The following is a 13,207-nucleotide window of genomic DNA, read 5'->3' on the forward strand; positions in this document are numbered from 1 at the left end:
TTCAGATCTCTTAACGTTACGCCTATCATTTTTCTTTCAATATCTCGCTGCGTTGTCCTTAACATAAGCTGAACCCTCTTTGTTAGTCTCCACATTTCTGCCCCATAGGTGAGTACCGGCAAGATACAGCTGTTGTATAGCTTTCTCTTGAGTTATATTAGTAAACTTCCATTTGTGAAGGACTGTGTACGGGAGGCCTAGGCATGGCACAAAAGAACTCTCTCCATCGACGAACACCAGAGACACTGTGTCTTTCTCAAAATTATCGCCCTGCTCCGTCAGCGAAGGCGGTTGTGTAGAATGCAGCGGGCGCAACACAAAGACGTGCGAAATAGCCAGAGGGCAAAAGAGGAGAGGCCGCGCGCGGAGCCCTGCGCGACCACACGCATCCCTGCGGCCCGTTTTGCAGCGCGTCCCCAACTCCCCCCCCCCCCCCTTTGGCACAGAGACAGGCACGTTTGTGCGTTTGTGTGTGCGCGCATGCACGCCTGCAGACGGCCTTGTTGCGAGGGACGGTCTGTGGACTCGGAGGAGGCTGGGAGTTGGGTCTTTATTAAGGGAAGTTAACCCAAAAGAAAAGAGGGCCCCATGCCCTTGGAAAACAGACTGTCTCCCCGGGCAGCTGCTCTCTTCCGCTACTGAAGGAGGACTCCCTTTGTCCGTTGACGGCCAAGTTTTCGAATGCCCTGATCACGTGTCCAAGCCGCGGTTCTTGGAAGAGACCACCCCGGGTTCCGATGCGAGAAGAGAGAGGACAGCCGTGACCCTCATAAATATGTCAACTTCGAGAGGAGTGCGTCTTCGGCTGAGCAATGAGCCCCGCGTTCGCGAAGAGGCCGGCACCCTGCGGCGCCGAGGGTAGGCCGGGACGCTCGCGGCAAAAACAGCTTCCCGGAGTTCGCGGGCCCACTGGCCTGCATTGTCTTGCAGCGCGACGGCCTTACTAATGGCTCGAGGTGGCGGGGGAGGCCGGCAAGTTAGCACCAAGAGGGCTCCCAGCAGAGGAGGCGAGGAGGACACCGAAGGAAAGAAAGGGAGTCCTCAGAGAGACGCGTTGGGGACAGATGAGACAAAGGAGAGAACGGGCAGAGACGGGCGAAGTGTACGGACGGAAGCAGATCGCGCTGGTCTGTAGTCGGTGAGGCCGGACCCGAGGGCATCCGTTGCAAACTGACCGCCAGCCGAGACGCCCAAGAAGCCGGACGCCACAACCCGTCAGAGTACCGCCAGCCGAGACGCCCAAGAAGCCTGACGCCACAACCCGTCACAGTCACCGAAACGTGGGACCGCCACCAGGCTGAGCGCCACCCCCGCCAGAGCAGCCGAGAGCGAGGCAGCGGTGACAGCGATGAGCGGAAGACAGCGGTGAGCGGAACTCCCAGTTTCACCTTCAGGCAGAGTGAGAATAAATTAGGTTGATTCGGAGGCGTTGTGTGTTGGCTCATTTCTCCTCGCTTCAGCAGAACCCGTAGATAGCAACAAACAACTGTGTTGCATTGTGACTGACCCCCGACAGGCGGGAACGTCACACATTCATGATATGAGAGAACCTGCCATATGCGCTCCACCCCATTCTTATTGTTCTAGTTATTTCCATCCAATGATCCGGATCAGCGGTCTCTACCTGCCCTAAGTAGACATATTCCCTTACTACTTCCAGCACCTCGCTACCAATTGCGTGCTTCTGTTCCCTTGCTAGACTGTTGAATATGACTTTGGTTTTCTGCATGTTAATATCTAACCCCACCGTTCTGCTCTGCCTGTTTTTTTGCAGTTCATGTCCTGTGTGACTCAGCAAGGCAATGTCAACAGCGAATCGCTAATTACTCAGGTATTCTTCATTAGCTCTTATCCCCAACTTTTCCCATTTCAGGCCCCGGAATACCTCCTGTAAGCAGGCAGTGAATAGCATTGGCGAGATCGTATCTCCCTGCGTGACACGTTTCCTTATTGGAACTTTATTGCTGACTTTATGGAGAACCGTAGTAGCTGTGCAATTGTTATAAATATCTTCCAATATTTTCACATAACAATCTTCTACACCCAGATTCCGCAATGCCTGCATGACAGCTGAGGCCTTCACTGAGTCAAATGCTTTCTCGTAACCAATGGAGGCTATGTATAGGGGTTGGTTATATTCTGCGCATTTCTCTATGATCCGATTGATAGCGTGAATATGACGTACTGTCGAGTATCCTTTACGAAAACCTGCCTGATCATTTGGCTGATTGAAGTCTAGGGTTTTCGTGACTCTAATAGCGATTACCTTAGTAAATACCTTGTAGGCAATTGACAGTAAGCTAATCGGTCTAATTCTTCAAGCCGCATGTTATCATGCGGTAGTCTTTTTGAGGTTGTCCTTTACAACCTCACTCTATATTCTGTAATTCTTCAAGCCTTGACGTCTCCTTTCTTATGAATTAAGATACTGTTAGCGTTCTTCCAAGCTCCTGGCACGCTCGAGGTCACAAGGCATTGCGTATACAAGGTGGCAATTTTTTCTAGCGCAATCTCGCATCCGTCCTTCAACACATCTGCTGTTATCTGATCCTCACCAGCTGCGTTTCTGCTTTGCATTGCTCGTAAGGCTTTCTTTATTACCTCCTTCGTTACAGGCGGGATGTCCTATTTCTTTGCTCGGCTGCCTTTCTCAGTAACGTTCTGATTACATTCGCTACTGTATATATTTGTGTAAAACCTTTAACTATCATATCCATATTGCTAATGGTATTGCCCTCTTTTTTCTCTTAGGGCATTCATCTGGATTTTAGCTATACCCAGTTTTCTCCGCACTGCTTTTAGGCTACCTCCGTTCATTACAGCATGGTCAATTTTCTCCATGTTAAACTTCCTTAAGTCGGCTACATTGATCTTATTTATTAACTTCGATAGCTCTGCTAGTTCTATTCTGTCTTCGAAGTTAGACGTCCTAGGGTTTTGCGTTTCTTATTCGCATCTTTAGCCTCCTGACATAGCTTGCCGGTATCCTGTCGAACCATCCTACCATCTACTTTTGCGGCACACTCCGTAACGACAGCTGTGAGGTTATCGTTCATTGTTTCAAAATTACAGTCGTCTTCTTCAATTAAAGCGGAAAATCTACTCTGCAGCGAAATCCTGAATTCATATACTTTCCCTCTTAATGCTAACTCGTTAATAGCCTTTCGCTACACTAGTTTCCTCTGTTTCCTCTTGAAATCTAAGCTACTACGAGAACTTGCCATTCTGTGGCCGCTACAACGAACCTTTCCGACCTTTGTAGGTCCGTTGTAGCCCTGCAATGCATCGGAAAGGTCCGTTGTAGCGACTGCAGAAAGGTAAGGTTCCAGGATTCACTCAGGCACTCACTGATTCACTCACTGAGTATCTCGCTCAGGCACTAACTCAGTCTCTCACTCGCTCATTTACTCACTCAGGCACTCACTCTCTCATTTACTCACTCAGACACTCACTCTCATTTACTCAGTCACTCATTCAGTCGGTAAGTCACTGTCACTCACTCAGTCATCCATTCACTTGCTCAGTCATCCATTCACTTGCTCAGTCATCCATTCACTTGCCTAGTCATTCACTCACTCGCTCAGTCATAAACTCACTCGCTCAGTCATTCACTCACTCGCTCAGTCACTCACTCACTGGTTCAGTCATTCACTCACTCGCTCAGTCATTCACTCACTCGCTCAGTCATTCACTCACTCGCTCAGTCATTCACTCACTCGCTCAGTCATTCACTCACTCGCTCAGTCATTCACTCACTCGCTCAGTCATTCACTCACTCGCTCAGTCATTCACTCACTCGCTCAGTCATTCACTCACTCGCTCAGTCATTCACTCACTCGCTCAGTCATTCACTCACTCGCTCAGTCATTCACTCACTCGCTCAATCATTCACTCACTCGCTCAATCATTCACTCACTCGCTCAGTCATTCACTCGCTCGCTCAGTCATTCACTCGCTCGCTCAGTCATTCACTCGCTCGGTCAGTCATTCACTCGCTCGCTCAGTCATTCACTCGCTCGCTCAGTCACTCACTCACTCGTTCAGTCATTCACTCACTCGTTCAGTCATTCACTCACTCGCTCAGTCATTCACTCACTCGCTCAGTCATTCACTCACTCGCTCAATCATTCACTCACTCGCTCAGTCATTCACTCACTCGCTCAGTCATTCACTCGCTCGCTCAGTCATTCACTCGCTCGCTCAGTCATTCACTCGCTCGCTCAGTCATTCACTCGCTCGCTCAGTCATTCACTCGCTCGCTCAGTCATTCACTCGCTCGCTCGGTCATTCACTCGCTCGCTCGGTCATTCACTCGCTCGCTCAGTCATTCACTCACTCGCTCAGTCATTTAATCAGTAGCTCAATCATTTAATCACTCGCTCAGTCATTTAATCACTCGCTCAGTCATTCACTCGCTCGCTCAGTCATTCACTCGCTCGCTCAGTCATTCACTCGGTCGCTCAGTCATTCACTCGCTCGCTCAGTCATTCACTCACTTGCTCAGTCATTCACTCACTCTCTCAGTCATTTGATCACTAGCTCAGTCATTTAATCACTCGCTCAGTCATTCACTCACTCGTTCAGTCATTCACTCACTCGCTCAGTCATTCACTCGCTCGCTCGGTCATTTAATCGCTCGCTCGGTCATTTAATCACTCGCTCAGTCATTTAAGCACTCGCTCAGTCATTTAAGCACTCGCTCAGTCATTTAAGCACTCGCTCAGTCATCCATTCACTTGCTCTGTCATTCACTCACTTGCTCAGTGATTCACTCACTTGCCTAGTCATTCACTCACTTGCTCAGTGATTCACTCACTTGCCTAGTCATTCACTCACTTGCCTAGTCATTCACTCACTTGCCTAGTCATTCACTCACTTGCTCAGTCATTCACTCACTCGCTCAGTCATTCACTCACTCGCTCAGTCATTCACTCACTCGCTCAGTCATTCACTCACTCGCTCAATCATTCACTCACTCGCTCAGTCATTCACTCGTTCGGTCAGTCATTCACTCGCTCGGTCAGTCATTCACTCGCTCGCTCAGTCATTCACTCACTCGCTCAGTCATTTACTCACTCGCTCAGTCATTCACTCACTCGCTCAGTCATTCACTCACTCGCTCAGTCATTCACTCACTCGCTCAGTCATTCACTCACTCGCTCAATCATTCACTCACTCGCTCAGTCATTCACTCGCTCGCTCAGTCATTCGCTCGCTCGCTCAGTCATTCACTCGCTCGGTCAGTCATTCACTCGCTCGCTCGGTCATTCACTCGCTCGCTCAGTCATTCACTCACTCGCGCAGTCATTTAATCACTAGCTCAGTCATTTAATCACTCGCTCAGTCATGCACTCACTCGCTCAGTCATTCACTCGCTCGCTCAGTCATTCACTCGCTCGCTCAGTCATTCACTCGCTCGCTCAGTCATTCACTCGCTCGCTCAGTCATTCACTCGCTCGCTCAGTCATTCACTCGCTCGCTCAGTCATTTAATCACTCGCTCAGTCATTTAATCACTCGCTCAGTCATTTAATCACTCGCTCAGTCATTTAATCACTTGCTCAGTCATTTAATCACTCGCTCAGTCATTCACTCACTCGCTGCCATTCACTCAGCCACTCACTCCCTCACTTGGCCACTCATTCCCTCACTTGGCCACTCATTCCCTCACTTGGCCACTCATTCCCTCACTTGGCCACTCATTCCCTCACTTAGTCGCTCACTCACTCAGTCATTTACTAACTCACGAAAAGTGCATGGAGCAGGGAGAAAATGGAAAAAGTAGTCACGAGACACATGCCAAGCAAGAGACTCCGCCATCAGCGACCACAGTATGACGCTAGAAATGTTATAGCGCAAACAAAGACACGGACAAGAGAGACGAAACACACACACACGCGCTATCTGTGGCCTCGTGGTAGAGCACCCGCCGTAGCTTCGGGAGGTGGAGGATTCGACTCCCGGCGTCGGCCGGGTACCCACCGGTTTTCTCAAAATGGGTTCAAGCTATGCCCCGATCTGGTGCTCTGCTTCCTAGGGTTGCATGGCTTGGGAAACTAGCCTGCGCCTTCAAATCCCGTCACTGTGGGCAAAGAGTCGCATGGACAAGAGTCACAGGGACAAAGCGAAAGAAAAAGGCCACATGTTGGGCTTCTACCGCACGAGGCGGATTTAGGGTTGCTTGGCGGCGGAACTTATCTATGATCCGTCAAGGCAACTTTTTGGTCTAAGACCCTAGCGGGTGTGTGTGTGTTTCGTCTCTCTTGTCCGTGTCTTTGTTTGCGCTATAACATTTCTACTTCAAGATGAACTACCAACTCGCCCAACAGGAAGTTTTAATGACTATGACGCTAGCCTCGGCCACGATTGTGAGCCAGCACTAATTTATTGGCGCCGCTGAACTGAAGGCTTAGTGTCGTACACTTTAGATATCCTTGTTTTGTGCTTCATTCGCATATCTACTGCTTACCGAACTCGACCATACCCAGGCATCTCTTGGCCATTGTTAGAGCATGAGTGTAATAACGTGACAGCGATTAGTCTGCCGTTCTGCAGCAAAACCAGCACTGTCCATGTCGACGTTGTCGGAGATGTGAGCGAAAAATCCGGGTCGTGCCTCCTGCTCACCGTGAGAAATGACGACTGGTCTCGAGAGGTTGCTAGGGCACAGCAACCTGGGTCTGACAAGCCCCACTGGTGGCCTCCTTGAAAGTCACCTGAATGGGCAGTGGTACTATCGCGCTCAATGTGACTTGCAACCTGAAGCAGCGTGGCCGGAGCGCTCTCCAGAAGTATGGTGGAGCCGACAAGCGACGCACTTGAAAACAAAAAGGAAAGAATTTTGCCCTTCCACCACTCAGTCTTCTCCCCTGTGCCGTCTGGTCTTTGCTGTACCATGGCGTTATCGCAGCGCCGGCGCTTGCGTGACGAATGCAAGGTGCATGTCGCAGTTGATTTTGTTTCGCACCTTTTACTTTCACCTGTGATGCCCGATAAAACCGTGGCCCGAATCACGCTTCAATCACAGTATTACTGAAGCAGTTTTGACGGTTTGAGCCGGTTTTGGAGGAGCGGTGCACATTGCTGTTGCAAATACGGCTCGAGTTCCGGAAAGCGAAAGTATACGGATCTCGGAACTTTCCCTGAGGTCCTACACTCAGCGCAGAATGGCAGATATGACGTTGTGGTCAGCACACACAGTCAACCGTACCGTGCAAGCATATTTAAAGGGATGCCGCATTTCAGATGCTCCACATAACCGACGCCCGCGGGCAACTACAGCGACAGAAGATGAAGTTTTGATCGGGGCTGCTTACGCTATCTCGTTTGGCACCGCGCAAGATTTCTCCGATGCTGCAAGGGTTTCGGCTCCCATTTCCACAGTGAGGAGACAGCTGGCCGAAGGCTATCTAAAGAACTGGCTGGCTGTGCAGAAGCCACGACTGACGCAGCAGAACAAAGCGGCCCGCCTCCATTTCGCCAGTGAGCACAGTGGCTGGAGTGTTGACCAGTGGGAAACGTTCGTCTTTTCAGATGAGTCGACCTTCACCACCATCTGGGACCAGACACCGCGCGGCCTGACACCGCTCGCTATGATCAAGAATATATTCAGGATGTAGCTGCAAGCGGCTGGACGGCTGTAAACGTATGGGGATTCATGTCGGGGGAAGGACTGGGTCCATTGGTCCGAACTGAAAACTCCCTGACCTGCGAAAAATACTGTGAGATCTTGAACTGCACAGCGATTCCTTATGTCTTGGATGGCCCGTTTCCCGACGAAAAGTTCTTTTTGTTAGCAAGATCTATCTTCCATCCACACAGCAAGGCGGGTCAAGACATTGCTACATGAACGTGGTGTACCCGAGCTTCATGAATCCCTAAGGGTGCGAACGTTAATATTATTGAACATTTCAGGTGTCGAATGAAGAGCACATTATGCAAGCAAGGCCTCCACAGCGCATCTCACGACGACTTGTGGATCGCCATCCAAGGAGCCTGGCATGCTGTCCGAGCGGACACGCGCTACGTTGATGCCCTCTGTGCGTCCCTTCCGTCGAGGATGCGTGAAATGATCAGCGCTCATGGAAGGATGACCCGCTATTAGGCGTCTTCAGTCTGTTTTTATTTCTTTTCTTCGAACGACGGTCATCGTTCCGCCTGATTTGTTTACTTTTCGTTCTGACAAATAGATCTGTTCGTACAGGGGTGTTTTATGTCGCTGAATTAATTACAGGTCTTCGTGCGACTGCTCGCTCTCGTAGCTCACTGCTTCAGCTCATAATTACGCCACCGGCCTTAGCATAAAGCGTCGGCTCCACCATAAAACCACACCTGTGCAAGTCTAGACGCGCCGGCGCCTGTGAGAATCAACGAGAGGACGCGGGCTATGCTCCTGGCTGATGGAACAGCAGAATCCTTTCCACTTAGCTTTCAGGCGCGCCGCTTGTCGGCCCCACCATGCTTCCGAAAACGCTGCAGCCACACGCTCGCGGGTTGCAAGTTATAGTGAGCGCGGCAGTACATTGCTTAGCAATTGCACCACTGTGCCAGTTACGACTTTCCGCGATCTATGCACGTTAAGTAGAGAACTGCCCTGCCTGAGAAGCGATGAGGGAAGAGGACCGCAGCTAAGTGAAGGAACCTATCAATGCTATCGCGGAATACCCTTCAAGGAGAGCTTAAGTGTCCCCTCAAGTTTCTTGTAACGCTGGCTCCGCCTTCAAGGCAGGGAGCATGAACGCATATCTTAATCGCAGTTCTTGTCCCTATTAATGCGACGAAAATTGCCCATTAATACCTGAGAAAACAGCGCACCATTTCCCCCTAAAAAATCTGCACTGCGTGAGTTTGATTTTCCTTTTCCTCTTCCTTCTATCTTCGTTTATTAGTGCATTTGTTTTGTGGTTTGCGCCTTTTTTCAGCTAATTTGTAGTACCTCTAAGCGTTTAACTGAGTGGCAGGCTAACTGTGGTTTAATTTTCCTTGGTGCTCTTTCAAAAATTGACCAACAACAAGTTCTTCCGCGTCCTCGCAGGGTTTTCTGTGAGCGAGGAAGACGCGCAAGTGCTTTGCGACTGGGTTGCGCGCAGTCAGCGCCTGCATAGCCTGGAACTGGCCCTGGCCGACGAAGAAGACGCACTGATTTTGCAAAAGTTGGCCACGGTTCTGCAGAGCAGCTACACGCTTACGTCCATCGATGTGACCCAGTGGCCTAGTGATGAAGTTGGACTGAACGCCATGACTCTGGTAGGCGGCTTATGTTTGATGTGCAGGTGTCTATCAAATATTTCTTCAATGCACTTTCGGCTTGATGTGGCCATCACATTTGTTTAGCATGGCTGCTCACATTGCAGGAAACACGCCGAGTAAACAATCGACAGCCGCCGATGTGCATTTTGTGTGCGTTCGCTTAAGGCATGTGTCCCTTCACTTCAGGCGTACCAATGCCACCTTTTTATTGCCTTTCATGGGAAGCACTTATTTATAAGCTTTTGCATGATCCACAATCGCGATGAAAAGTGAATCGAACTCGGCACCTACGCGCTTCGCTGCTCGATTTTTTTCATCGCGTTTTTACCTGGATGGCAAGAAAAAGACGTTAGAGCCATCTTAGAATGAATCATGGAGAACGGGAAAGTGCTTACGCTACTACTACCCAAGTAAAAAGATGATGAAAAGAAATTCGAACAGCGCAGCGCTTAGGCGTCTTATTGTTCCTTTTTCTTTCCATGTCCGCTGTAACTGGTCCTTGTTAACTGCTGTGCACTCTTCGTCAGTCGTGATGTCACAGCAGAACAACCTCATGGGCTGCTGATGGGATGAGTTGTAAGAGACTAGAGCAGATCTACAAAGTGTAAAAATTCAGATGACAGCCCCTGGTCCGCTGCTTACAGGTAATACCTGCATCACCCCCCCCCCTCCGTCCGCCTCCTTACCCCGCCATAGAACGGCCACGCTAACTCCGCGTATGGCCAGGCCTAACTCGGTCACGAGTACCTGCCCCCGGGACAAGACCGAGGGAGTTTGTTCCAGCAGCCTCTGCACTGCCTTCACCACCCAGACCTACTTTGGTCACATGACCTCAGGGGAGAGGTGCTCGAAAGCTCGCCCCTCCTTGCGCACTTTGAAAGATTCCGACTTGCTACAATTTCAATGAGTTTTAATCACCATGAGCAACGGCGAGTAACAACTGCTCACAGTGAATTTACGTGCATAAGCGGAACAGCACAGTGACAATTGTCCGCGTAGTGAAAGTGTTTCCGTCAGGGCAGCGGAAGTGCATCTGTGAAAGCTCAGTACGCACGCGGTGTTTTCTCGAATGCTGAAATGAATTTAGCTTTGTGCAGCTAGTTGCATTCGTTGCAGTGATCGCAACCGAAGCGAGCACACGAGGTTGTTTCTGCTACGTATCCTTCAGAGATTTTGATCGCGGTTCCTAAGGGTACTGTGCTTTAAAACTTACTGAAAAGTTATGTTGCCCCCAAACCTACAATAGCGATTTCAGGGCGACGACGCGATTCTTGTTGTGAATTCTCGATCAGGACAATCACAGTGACTTGAACAAGCCAGGCTGCAGTGCAGGCTTCTAAAAACCTTATAAAAACAAGAACTGCTCAAAAAGGCATGGGAAAAGAGAGAACATGATCACGGGATAAGCGCAGACTCTTTTAGCGTTCTTTTTGCGCAGTTATCGTTTTTATAATGTCGTACCAAGTAGCCGCTCAGCACACTGTTCTACTAACAGCTGTCCTTCATTAAAACTGGGATAATCCCATTTTTAATATAGCTAAGATTGCGTGCTTTAAATTATTATTCAGTTATTCAAAATAGCACATTGGAGTGATTTTAAACGGTCGAAACGCAAACTAAAGGGAATCTTGAAATGCAGTGGCATAATCTGACTGAGGCACAACGGTGCTTGTGCGGGTTGTGCAGAAGGAACCACGAGTTGGAACAGACTAGTTGGTTATGTCACGGTAAAGAGTAAAAAAAGCTGCAGTTTGTGCACGAGACAAAGAAATTTTCAGATTCACCTTTAGTGCGGTGACACTGTAGCTTCAAGAATAGTTTGAGAGAATAAAAAGAACAGCTCAGGTCTGGACTTATCCGAGGATCTTAGCGAAGTTACGTTTGTGTCATGTGGCGTTATAATGACCAGCTGATACTGCAAAAGTGATTTGAAAACAAGTAACACAGAAGACGGTAACGCTAAGGCGATGTTCTGTTCTAAATATGCTTGGTTGTGGGTGGGTGTATAAGGATTAAAAGGTGAAACCATGCTTCACTGTAAGCCATATTAATGGCTGAGTATTTGAACCAGTATGCAGCGAATATACCTTTCCCGGTAAGGCCTTGTAACAAGGCTAGCTAGTTTGCTGCTTGGCGTCACCACTGACCCTTAGCCCCTATACCAAGTCAAGTCAACTTTATTCCAGACATGTAAGGAAAATCACATGGCTCAGGAGGAGGGAAAAAAAAGCCGCAATATTGCGGCTTGACAACGTTCCCTTCCCCTGAACTACATCGGCGGCAGGGATAATGAAATCATATAAAACATACATACAAACATACAAAGCACTTAGTTCACAATTTGAACATAGCAAAAAAGAAATCGAGAAAATAAGAATGTGCGGTTTATCCGCAACCGGAAAAGCATTGAACATAATATATCTTACATCACATACAAAAAGAAAAGGCATTTTAAAGCAAACACATTCCAACAATCAAGGCATCGCAAAGGCAAGGCTAGCAAATATTATAAAAATAAAGTTTTCATCTGCTGGTTCGAAGGTAAACGAACGGAAGAGCTGGGTAGGCGAAATTGATTAAGCAAAGCAGGTAAGTTGTAATTTAGTGTTTGAAATCCGTAATTAGTGCGAGGACGTGGAACATACCAAACTTCATGATGGCGAGTTAGATGGGAGTGCGTATTTTCGCGTAAATTGATAGTTTCTTCTAAGAACGGCATTCGACGTTCGGACAATGATTTCTACAGTTGGAGGAGGCGCAAATCATAAAACGAGGAAACTTTAATTATATTATATTTTGAGTATAAAGGCCCAGAAGACGAAAAAGAAGGCACATTTGCTATTGCTTTCAGAGCGGTTTTTTGTACCGTTAACAGCTTGTTTCTATTGGTGGCTGTAGTGCTGCCCCAGATTAAGATAGAATATTTTATATTGGATTCGAACAGTGCTATATAGAAAAGAAGCTTGGTTTTCTCAGGTAGCATATATTGGAGTTTTCTAAGAATTCCGACTGCACGAGACAACTTGGTCTGTAGATGCTCAATATGAGCATCCCACAGCATGTATTCATTAAAGTAAACACCCAGGGATTTGACTACCTTAGCTATTTCTATGTCATTCACCCCAATCTCAGAGGATTTTCTATGTTATAATTCGTGTTTTTGGCTCTGAAAAATACAGCTTTTGTTTTACTTGAGTTAACTAAGAGAGAATTTTTGATAGACCACAGATGCAGTTTATCCAAGACTTCATTTCCTTTCGCCACTAAGCCATTTACGTCTGAGCCAGTTAAAAAGAAAGTGGTGTCGTCTGCATACATTACATATTCAACTTCTTTATCTATATTTATTAGATCGTTAATATATATATTGAATAGCAGCGGACACAGTAAGCTTCCCAGGGGAACTCCATGTTTAAGAGGCCTGTAAGCAGAGTGAAAATTATCAACAGTGACAAACTGTTCGCGGTTACTGAGGTAATTGGAAATTAAATTAAGCATCTTATCCCTAATACCGTATGCAGAAAGTTTTAAGAGAAGGGTAGTATGATTTATTCTGCCAAAGGCTTTTGAGAAGTCCACAAATATTCCTAAAGTGATCATTTTGTTCTCGATGTTCGTGAAAATGAATTCTTTTTGTCGGAGCAGTGCCAGTTCTGTAGATGAGTGCTGCCTAAATCTGAACTGTTTCATTGTAATGACATTATATTTTTGAAGGAAATCAGACAGGCGTACAAAAATTATTCGCTCTAAGCCCTTGGAAAATATTGGCAAAATAGATATAGGCCGGTAATTATTGAGAACACCTTTAGAACCGCCTTGTGTAAGACAATCACTTTTGCCTTTTTCATTTCAGAAGGAAATACACCTGTATCTAGAGCTAAGTTATAAATGTGAGCTAAAACTGGAGAAATAATATCTATAACATGCATAACTGGTTGCATTTTAATTCCAAATGGGTC

The 13,207-nt window shown here is 47.7% G+C and overlaps 1 pseudogene; it reads left to right on the forward strand.

Annotated features, from left to right (window-relative positions):
• LOC149367767 (uncharacterized) overlaps nucleotides 1–13,207 on the forward strand; it is a 116,839-nt pseudogene that overhangs the window by 85,917 nt on the left and 17,715 nt on the right.

Source organism: Amblyomma mixtum, chromosome 1, assembly GCF_055824585.1.
Source record: "Amblyomma mixtum isolate Tamu chromosome 1, ASM5582458v1, whole genome shotgun sequence".
Classification (NCBI taxonomy): domain Eukaryota; kingdom Metazoa; phylum Arthropoda; class Arachnida; order Ixodida; family Ixodidae; genus Amblyomma; species Amblyomma mixtum.